Raw genomic sequence first — 12,135 nt, 5'->3', positions numbered from 1 at the left:
ATTTGTTCATCCCTAATACAGAACCTGCATCAGTTCAGTTCAGTTCAGTCGCTATATAGCAGGTCCTCATTAAGTATTTTGTTGACTGAATGAGTAAATGACAGGGAAAAAAAGAAATACACAGTAAAGAAAACTTGCAGCTCCCTCTACCACCACTAGAGGGAACCACATCCCCGTCAAGATTATTCTTGGAACTAATGGATTTTTTTTTTTTTTTTTTTGTTAAATAAACAAGGCTGTTCAAATCTGAGAAATCTTCCAGACCGCATTATCGATCCCACCCAAGGGGACTGAATTTAAACCGTTCCTAACAGTGAAATGTGTCTTCTGTGATTAGACAGTCCCAAGATACCCCATCTTATTCAAATTCACTGTACTTAATATCTGCTCCATTCAATCTGACACTGATCAAAAGCAGGCTTGTTATCAAATTGTATCTTGTGTCTGTGTCTTGCCTCCACAACAGGCAAGCAAGCTCATGTTTAAGCTCATTTCTGTCTAATTAGCCAGCTCAGTTCTAATCAGTAAAGGAGTGTGAAAATATTTAATTGAATGAAGAGGTTGACATTCTCCCTTGAATCGTGCTATGCTAAGAAAATCTAATATGCAAAAATTCAAATATATAAAACACAAAAAAATATGTGCTTATAAGAATGTTCTCAGATTTATGGACGATTTCAACACAAATGTACAATAGAAAGCCTCTCCTGATACACTTAAAATATGATCTTGTTTGTAGAATTAAGGGGGCAGCCACTTTTACAAGGGACAGTTATGATTTAAATAGTGACAGGCTCTTGCAAATGAGACCTAAGGGGCAGATAAGCCGACTCAAGATGCACAGAGTTGCTTCCAGAGGAAGGCGTGACTGGAATGTGTTTGATGAAAAAAAACACAAAAAACAAAAAAAAAAGGAAGAAAAAACAATGGTGAGAGAGCTACTTAGTTGCAGAGCTGCTGTGTCAGAGGCTGTGATACATAAGAAAGTCAGGAATGGCACTTCTCAGCCTCCAGCGGTGCCCACGAGAGGCACAGTGGCTGCTAGAACTCAAATCTCAGCTCTGCCACTTGCTATGTGACCTTGAATAAGTTACTCAACCTCTCAATGCCTCTGCTGCTCCATGTGCAAAGTGGAGATGCTAATTAGGACCACCTGCTAATGAGATAATACATGAAAAGTGGCTGAAATAGTAGCTGGCACACGGAAAAGAAACAAAAGAGTCACCATTACTCATAAGCTCATTCAACAAATTACACCGAAAATTGGCAACAAATTGCAAGCACAGAGCAGATACTAGGTAAGCGTAGGTTGTCATCATATGAGAGTAGGGCCCCCGACAGCCCATTAGTGTGTTTTGATCCTCACAGAGAGTGTGTTCCCATTACACGTAGGTGGTCATGACCTACACTATAGCTTGAAAACACCAGCTGTGACGATTACACTGGTTCCTCTATTCTGATTCATTTCAGTAAGTAACCTTTTGATAGTAAGTTGGCATCCTATGTAAACATTTTGCTGAGGAGAAAAGGCACTGGTGAGCTGATACCAATGTAACTGATATGCCACCCCTTACCAGTTTAGGCTGGAGAAGGAAACAGCGACCCACTCCAGTACTCTTGCCTGGAAAATCCCATGGACAGAGGATCCTGGCAGGCTACAGTCCATGGGGTGGCAAAGAGTTGGACACAACTGAGCAACTCACACTATCAGTTTAGGATATAAAATAAGGGTATATTTCCTTTAATATTCAATTTAGGACCCAAGTCCCTACCTGACCAAGTTAACAGGAATTAAGCCCTTCCACGGATCTTTTCCCATAAATATTTGTAATGAAACAGAGTTCTTTCAGTTCGATCAACAAGTATTTATTAAGCACCTTCCATGTGGTCGGCACCACTGGATACTCTAGTTGAGTACTGCAGTGAACAAAACAGCGAAACCCTGCTTTCATGCGGCCAACATTCTGGTGGAGGAGACAAATGATAATTAGGGCATGAGTTAAATAACATCATAGCTGGATAGTGATGTCCCAAGGAGAAAAAAGCAAGCAAGAGGGATCTGTGGGGGAGGGGGAGGTGATGTCAGTTTTGGTAGAGAAGAAGGACAGTCTGGACCTGAAGGAGCTGAGGGTGGCATCCGCTGGTCTAAGAGCCAGTTAACCTTACCCACTGAGAGTTTTAGGAATTCAGATGTTCCCCAGTCTGGGTCTCTACCACTGCTCTCCCCAAGCTATCACTCCTGCTGAACTCACAGGCATCAGGGATACCCCACGATGCCAGGGCCACGTCTCCCATGTGCAGGCGTATCCTCATCCCGGAAGTCCTCACGCCCTGCATCCCCCGCTACTGTTACCTGTGACAAAGATGAAGGCGGGTGGGCCTGTCTTCCATATCCTCCACAGGGCAGAATCCTCCACCCACACCTTTCTTCCTCCCCATCTCTCTCAGTTGGTCCCAGCAACCACAAAGCATCCCTCCCTCTCCTGCTTTTGACCACAGAATCAGCCACCTCCTAAGATGACAGGCAGAAAGGTCTTCATGGCCCAAAGAGATAACCTCCAAATCAAATACTTTGACACAGATCTGATGCCTACAGTCTGGGGCAGTCCATCTCAGCCACAGGCCCCTTCTTATAAAATAATTCTGATTCGGAAGTCAGTCAACATTTTCTGTAAAGGGCCAGATAGGAGACTTCCCTGGTAGTCCAGTGGTTAAGATTTTGCCTTCCAATACAGGGGGTTCAGTCCCTGATTGGGGAGCTAAGATCCCTACCACATGCCTTGTGGCCAAAAAACAATAACATAAATCATACTATAACAAATTCAATAAAGACTTTAAAAATCTTCCATACCAAAAAAAAAAAAAAAATCTTAAAAAGAAATAAAGGACCAGTTAGTAAATTAAGTATTTTAGGTCTGTGAGTCACATAGGTTTCTATCCCATATTCTTACTTTTGTTTTACAAAGCCATTAAAAAAATTTTAAGGGTTCTAGCTCATGGATTGTACACAGACCACAGGTCTTCGTTTTGTGATCCTTGTTCCAATCTCTTTGTTGGTTATCAACTATAATAGATCTTCCCCTTGATTTATAAGTCAGTCTTTCGTTGATTTATTTTTGTTGGTTTAACATTAACAATGTTAACTAACATTAACAATGATCTGCTGCATCAGATAATGTATCAGTTGTAAAACCTGACACATAATAGGCATTTACTTTGTTGCAGGGTGAAAAAAAAAATGTATTATTTGAATGTGAGGTACCAAGGTTCCTCTTGAGGAGGCAATGGTCTTCTTTGAGAAGACCTTGATAGACTGATCGCCTTGGATGTGGAGGGTGAGACTCCAGAGGCATGGCTGGGATACAGAGTTACACTGTAGGAGACATCAGTGAGCAAATGAACACTGGGAGGAAAGGCAGATGGGCCGAGAGGGGAAGGGATGATGGGTGTTGGACAACATGGGAGGTGACTGAAGCCCATGAAGAAACGTGGACAGAGACACAGTCCTGTGGCTGAGTGGCCAAAAGACTGTTTTATTTCAAGGTTGAATAACATCTCATCTCAAGCTATTTGTACTGCTGTAATATAAATTCTTTCCAGACCTCCAGTTTGTGTTTTTTTCTCCACCAGTAGGAATGTGGGTAGCTTCAACACAGGATTTATGTGAAGATATAGAACGAAATCAAAGATCTGGGCTTAGAAAGCAGCTCTGCTGATCTGGCCGGCCTGCCCCTCCTGAGATCAGCTGCAGCTGCTCCACCCCGGATTGGAAGGCCAGGGAGCCAGCTTCTGCCTGGCCTGGCTCAACAGGAAACCGACACAGCCCCACGGTATCTGCTTCCACTAGGGGAGGGGTAATTGCCCCAAGCAGTTGAGGGTACTTTGACCAGGAAGATGAGGACACAAAACAACGGATGCCTGCTACGCCCACATCTCCCGTGAGTGGTATCAGAAGAATGAGGGAAAGAGGCAGGGACCCACATTCTGGTTGTGTGCAGTGACAAGCGAACAGCCATCAAAGATGAGAGTTCAGAGGAGATAGGAGCTCAAGAACCAAAGGTGGCCCTGAGACATGAGTCCCTAAAATGTACCTCCTAGGAGAGGTCACTGGGATTTCCCCAGGATGTTGAAGGAGTTTGGGAGCCAATTTTATGAAAATTCTAGATTGTCTATTATTTCCCCTCACCCACCATCCCTTAATTCGTGACTCTACTGATCCTGGGAGATTAGGGATCAGGCTTGAGCACTGTGGTAAAGAATCCGCCTGCCATGCAGGAGACGCAGTTTCCATCCCTGGGTCAGGAAAATCCCCCGGAGGAGGAAATGGCAACCCACTCCAATATTCTTGCCTGGAAGATGGACAGAGGAGCCTGGTGGGCTACAGTCTACAGGGTTGCAAAGAGCTGGACACGACCATGCAGCTGAGCACACATATACTGGATATATGCTACAGGGTCAGGAGCAGAACCTCTGAGGTCACTGCCTGAGCAGCCAACCAGCTTCTTCCACTTAAATGTAAAAAAGGAGTCCATTATTTAATAACTCTTGTATCAGAAAGTCCTTCAATGCATGAATCCTAGAATTTTGGAATTAAGAAAGGGTCTTTTTAGATCTTCCATTCACCCACTTTATTTATCTGACCAGTGGGATTCTAAGCCAGAGGTTGTCCAAGTGTGATTCTCAGAGCAGCAGCAGCATCAATCTGGGAACTTGTTAACAATGCTAATTCTAAGGCCCATCCCTGATCTACTGAGTCAGAAATTTGAGGGGGAAGAGAAGCAATCTGTATTTTAACAAGCCTTCCAGACACTTCTTGTGCAGGCTTAACTTTGAAAACCACCAGTCTATGGGATTTGTCCAAAGTTACAGAATTCGTGAAAGTGCCAGGAGAAGATTTTCAGCTTATGTATCTTTTATGTCTCATTCAAATCTCTCCACTGAAATCTGGTCATTTTCTTGCTTTCTGCACAAATAGTAATATTTTGTTTCAGTCAACCCTGTATCTGTGCCCCCTGAGTTAGTAGATTACTACACTCTGTTCCTAGAATTTTATCACAATTGCAAAGATTTATTTTTCCTTGTTTCTACAAAGTCAACCCTGACTTATTTCCTCTGAGGTTATGAGGGAGGACACAGTCAGTGCCCAGTTTCTTCCCCAAACATTTTCTTCCCAGTAATTTCAATTACCCTGTCCCATGTGGCTAGAGTTCTAAGACACCCCTTAAATTTCAGTGCTTCAGGGTCATTCAGCAAAGGACCTGAGGACATTCTGGTCTCACAATGCTGCCCAGAATCATAGAAGAGGCAATATACCACCTCGAGCTTAGCCCAAAGAAGTGCACACTCACTTAGGCTTATATCAATTGAGTAATTTCTTCCATTGCAATATCTTCTCAATTTTCTCTGAGTTTATTCCCTTCCCAGCATCATAACACCCAATTCCCATGAGCAGCTATGGAAATGTTATAGGAGAAGTGGAGAGAATAGCCTTCCAACAAGACCTCTAGTACTAATGTAGATAACTGTCCTCAAAGGAATCCACAGTCATCTTGTTCTTGTTGGATTTGGCCACCTTGTGACATACAGCACTTTTCTATGACCACTTTTAAGTGGAATCTTAATCTGGCCCCTCCTAATATCTTGGCACCCCTCAGGGGATATCACACCACATCAATAATGGAGTTAAATATCGAAATCACACAAGTCATAGGGGAAGAGTGATGGCTCGCTATGGTAGCTACTAGTTTCAGGAAAAGTGATTACAAGCTACACCAGGCACCCCTGTTAAGGGCCTTAATCAAGAAATTCAGGCTGCTGGAAAGCTGAGAAACAAAGGGAAGAGACATATCAGCTAAAGCTGGTTTAAAGACAGAGTTGTCCATCCCCCAGGCAGAGCTTCCAGTCTTACATCCTTCAAATGGTCAAGTGTCCCGTCTTAGGACTACTTCACAGCTTGTTTGTCCACACCACATTTGCAAGGGACAGCCCTGACGCTGTGATCCTACCAGTCCTTTTCCTGCTGTTTACAATAGTTTAAAACAAAGCTGAGCTCAGACACTATTTACAGAGTATCTTCTTCCCTTCACAGTGTATCTAGAACATATTTTGGGGTCATCGTGTATTTTTTATTATTGTCCATGTAGTCTCATGGTAAATAAATAGGTATCATAATGTAACCAATCTGTTCTCTATTTGGAGGTATTTACATTCTTGACTGTATTGCCTTGGTAGTGCATTCAATCATTTATCAGTATAAAATTAATTACACTTGATACATTTAATATTCTGGTCCTGAATCCTACTTTGTATGGTTTTAATCTTAGTACATATGGAGGGCCCTTTGGTTGCATTTGTCTCTGACATTTCTGCCGATCCCGTTACTTCTCAAGTTTCTCTGTCATCTTCACTTTCTGTTTATTCATTTATTTATATTCATTATATGATATCTAGCTGATATATTCAATTTATAAACAGCTTAGGGCCCAAATTTCTTTTTATCCCCACTTCATCTGAGAATCTTCTGTCTCTTGATAGAGATCTTAAAGCCATTCATATCTATCATATCATGACCACAGTTTTACCTGATCTTTGTTCTGCCAATTTATTTTAGAATTTTTATTTGTAATGCTTCCTGGTTCTTTCCCTTTTATTTCTCACTACAGTAAATAAGTTTACTCTTTTTTCCCCATTCATGACTTGGAAACTGCATACTTTTGTGATTTTCACTTGAACTTATTTAATTTAAAATGTATAGATATAGTTGAATTATACCTTTTTAATTAATTTAAAAAACTATATAAATAAAACATAGATATAGTTGCATTTAAAAGTTCAAATATAGTTGCATTTAAAAGTTCAAATAAGACCAAAGTATGTTCATAATGGATAGGAATATTTTTTAAAAGACTGGATATATATGTATAACTGAATCACTTTGCTGTGCACATTGTAAATCAACTATGCTTCAATTAAAATAAATAAACAAAAAAGGAAAAAGACCAAAGTATGTAAAGTAAAGAGAGTCTCATGGCTTTTCCTATAGAGAATCACTAGCCTGACTTTGATGCATAATTCTCCAGACCTTTCTCTGTGCATGTGTGAGTGTGTTTATGTGAACAGATTTGTAGACTTTTAAAAAACACAAATAGGAACAATATACATTGACTACTACTTGCTTTTTTCATCTAATACTGTATTTCTTTGTAAATAAAAATATACAGTGCTATGTCAGTACTTACATATATGTCATTTGTCATAAAAGCCCATTATACAATTTTTTTTATAACTTTCAAAGGCCATATTTAAAAAAAATCTTTATTTGGTTGAACTGGGTCTTAGTTGCAGCACACGGGATTTTTGATCTTTGCTGTGTAGTTGCAACATGTGAACTCTTAATGGTGGCATGTGGATCGAGTTCCCTGACTGGGGATTGAACCTAGGCTCTCTGTATTGGGAGCCTGGAATCTAAACCACTGGACCACCAGGGGAAGTCCCATTGTATGGACTAATCTCATTTATTTAACCATTTCTCCACCCAAAGACATTCATATTGATTCCTAATTTTCACTACTACAAACAAGGCACTAAAAAAAAAATTCTTTTATATACATCTCTGTGCACCTGTGGAAGTACTACTATAGTGTTAATACCCAGAAGTGAAATTACTTAGTCAAAAGTAATTCAAAACACATTGAAGTTTTTAATGTGTGTGTGTGCTAGTTGCTCAGTTGTGTCCGACTCTTTGCAACCCCATGGACTGTAGCCCACCAGGCTCCTTTGTCCATGAAATTCTCCAGGCAAGAATACTGCGGTGGGTTGCCATTTCCTTCTCCAGAGGATCTTCCCGACTCAGGGATCAAATCCGGGTCTCCTGCATTGCAGGCGGACGCTTTACCATCTGAACTACTAGGAAAGTTTTTGATAGCTATGACCAAATCATCCTTCAAACTGTACCATGATATACTCTTAAAAACTCCATGGGATTACCTGTAGCCTCACATCCTTACTAATTCTGGGTTTGAACTATCTTTTAAAAGATCTGCTTATCTGATGTCTGAAAATGCTATGACAGCATTGCTTTAATTCCTAACTCTCTAAGTGACAGTGTGGTATGACTCTTTTCGTGTTTATTGACCATTTGGTTCTTTCTATGAACTCCATGCACTTTGTCTGAACTCCATGTACTTTGCCCACTTGTTACATTATTCATCTTTCTTCATATTAATCTGTAGGCATTAATCCTTGGTCTGCTATATGTGTGGAAAATATATGTTCTCAAAGTCTGTGGCTTGATTTTTAACTTTGCTTATGATGATGTTTGTCCTACAGAAGTTTAATATTTTGTAGTAATCCTATCTGTGAGTCTTTTCCTTCAAAGCTTGCTTCCCTACTGCACAGAAGTTTTAACAAATTCATACAGCCAAGTAACCACCACCAGAAAAAAAGATATGGAATGGTTCTATAAACCCCCGAATTCATTCATTCCCTTCTTCCCACACCCAGCCCCATGGTGATCACAGACTCATTTTCAAATATTTCTCATATAAACAGAATCAAAACTTATGTAGCCTCTTACCTAACTTCATTCATTGAGCATAATGCATATGGAATTCATCCATGTTGTGTGTATTAGCTATTTGTTCTGGGTTTGTTTTGTTTTTTTTACTGAATAGTACTCTCTTGTATGGAATCATCCCTCAGTAACAGTGGAGAATTGGTTCCAGGATGGTCCCCCATACCAAAATCCAGGGATGCTCAAGAACTTCATATGAAATGCTGCACTATTTGCATATAATCTACATATACCCTCCCCAACACTTTAAATATTTCTAGATTACTCATAATACCTAATACAATGTAAATGCTGTGTATATAGTTACCAGCACATGGCAATTCAGGCTTCACTTTTTGAAATTTTCTAGAATCTTTTTCTCTAATGTTTTCGATCCTCAGTTGAATCTGCCAGTGTAGAACTCCATAGATACACAGGGCCATTTGTACTACGGTTTGTTGATCCATTCACCAGCCAAAGGATATGTGGGTTGTTTCTGGGTTTGGGCTATTATGAATAAAAACATTATGAACATTATGAAAGGTTTTGAGGTGAATATAAGTTTTCATCTCTCTTGGCTAAGTTCCAGGAAAGGGATTGCTGGATCATATGATATGTATGGACTTCCTTGGTGGCTCAGTGATAAAAATCTGCCTGCAATGCAGGAGCCTCAGGAGATGTGGGTTCAATCTCTGGGCTGGGAAGATCCCCTGGAGGAGAGCATGGCAACCCACTCCAGCATGCTTGCCTGGAGAATCCCGTGGACAGAGGAGCCTCGTGGGCTACAGTCCATAGGGTCACAAAGACTCAGCACACATGCACGCATGGAATGTGTAAGCTTAACTTTGTAAGTTATCAGACTGTCTTCCAAAATGCACTCTCACCTGCAGTGTATGAGGAGAGTTCCAGTTGCTCTGCCCTTAGTATTGCCAGGTTTTTAAAAAACATTCTAATAAATGTATAATGGTACCTCATTGTGGCTTTAATTTGCGTTTCCCTAACAATGACGCTGAGCATCTTTTGTTATATTTGTCTTCTTTGGTGAAGTGTCTCCTTAAATTTTTTGTCTATTTAAAATATTTGGGTTGCTTATTTTTTAGTATTGAATTTCAAAAGTTCTTTATGTTTTTTCAATACAGGTCCTTTGTGAGATATGTAATATGCAAATATTTCTCCCAGTCTTGTTTTCTCATTCTTTTCATAGTGTCTTCTGTAGACAAATTTCATTTTTATGAAGTCTAATTTACAATTTTTTTTCCTCATGGCTTATGCTTTTGGTATTGCATGTAAGAAATCTTTGCCTAACCCAAAGTTCACAAAGATTTTGCTTTTCCAGAAAACTTATGGTTTTGAATTTTACATTTGGGTCTATAATCCATTTTTTATTAATTTTGTATCAAGTGAAAGTTCTGGATTGAATTTTTGCATACGGATTTTAATTGTTTGATCACCAACTGTTGAAAATACTAGTATTTCTCTATTGTGTTCGCACCCCTGTCAAAAATTCAGTTGGCTAATTTGATCTATTTCTTGAATCTCTCTTCTGTTCCATTAATCCTGGATCTATCTTTTCATCACACTCTTCCAATCACTGTAGTTTTATAATAACTCCTGGAATCAGAAAGTGTGAACCCTCCCACTTTGCTCTTCTTTACCAAAACCATCTTGGTTATTTTACTTTCTTTGTCTTTCTATATCAGTTTTAGATACAGTATCTAACAAAAATAATAATCCTACTGGGATTTTGATTAAGCTTGTATTAAATCTATTCATCAGTTTTGGAAGATTTAACATCTTCCCAATATTGAGTCCCTCATTCCATGTAGAAAGTATGTCTCTCTATTTATTTATGTATTTGCTGTCTTTCATCACCATTTTATAGTTTTAAGTATACAGAAAATGCATATTTTTTAAATGTATACTAAATATTTCACTGGGGGATACTAAAATGGTAATATTTTTGGTGGTAATAATTTTTAAACTTTTTATTTTTAATTGTTGTTAGTATATAAAAATACTATTGATTTTTGTGTCCTGCAACCTTATCAGAATTACTCATTAGTTCAAGTGACTTTTCAGTAGATTCCTTTGACTTTTCTAAATAGACAATCATGTCTGAAGATAGTTTTATTTCTTCCTTCCCAAGCTGTATGGCTTTTCCTTTGCCTTATTACACTAAGTCCTCCAGTGTAATGCTGAATAGAAGTAAGAGAGTAAACATCCTTGGCTTGTTTTTAATCTCAGGAAAATCATTTGGTCTTTCATCATCAAGTCCAATGTAGGGTTTTTTGTAGGTGCCCTTTATCAAATTAAGGACATTCCTTTCTATTGCCAGTTTTTTAAGAGTTTTTAATCACCAGTGGATTTTTACTTTTGTCAAGAATTTATTCTACATCTATTGAGATGTTTATCCCAGCAATTTAAATTTTATTTTTATGCTGAGATCGCTAATCCACCTAGTATTTATTTTTTATACTTTATGTGGAAGTGACTGAACTTTATTTTGCTCCAAACGACTAGACTAATTATTGAAACAATTATTGAAATTGTCTATAATTTCCACACTTATTTGAAATGTCACTTTTATCATACATTGAACTCTCATAAATACCTCTGGACCATCTCTTTTGTTTCATCAATTTATTGGTCTACGCTTATGCCAGTCTACACTGAATTACTTACTAAATTTGATACGTTTTCATATCCACTAGAAAAATGTTATTTCTGCCATTTTACTCTTCCAATGAATCTCAGTTTGCCATATTACATCAGAAACTTGTTGATATATATTGTTTGAGATACATTAAATTTATAAATTTGGTGGAATAATTACATTATAGCACTGAGATTTTCTGATAAGAAACAGATGTATTTCTCCATTTATTCAGGCCTTCATTTGTGAACTTTATTCTTTTATATACTTTCCTTCATGAAGATCTTTATATATTCACCTTACCGATATCTTACTACTTGTAGTTTCTGACATTTTTGGATTTTTCCAAGTAGATGGAAATATTTGCCAAAAGTAATAGTTTTCTATCTTCTTTTCCAATATTTATATATCTTATTTCTGGCCCCATCTCTTTTTCATTACTGCATTGAATGGGGACCTCAAGTTCAATGCTACATAGTAATAGCAGGGGCTACACTTGGATTCTTTCTCATTTTGATGGGCATGCTTCTATTATTTCATGAATTAAACATTATGTTTGTTGTAGATTTTTAGTAGAGATACCTTTTCAAATATAGGACGTTTTCTTCTATGACCTGTTTACTAAGATCTCCATTTTAAACTATATGCATTCCATTTCATCAACCACTCTTTTTGGGCATTTGTTGAGATAGTCATCTTCTTCTTCTCCTCAGTAAATACGGTGAATTCTATTAATGTATTTTTTCCTTTCCAACTATTTTTCCTCCCCTGGTGGTGCTCAGTCATTCAGTCGGGTCTGACTCTTTGCAGCCCCATGGACTATAGCCTGCCTGGCTCCTCTGGAAAATTCCAGGCAAGAATACTGGAGTGGGTTGTCATTTCCTACTCCAGGGGATCTTCCCGATCAGGATCAAACCCGAGTCTCCTGCAT

Source organism: Muntiacus reevesi, chromosome 6, assembly GCF_963930625.1.
Source record: "Muntiacus reevesi chromosome 6, mMunRee1.1, whole genome shotgun sequence".
NCBI lineage: Eukaryota > Metazoa > Chordata > Mammalia > Artiodactyla > Cervidae > Muntiacus > Muntiacus reevesi.
Note: the sequence above shows the minus strand (reverse complement) of the source record.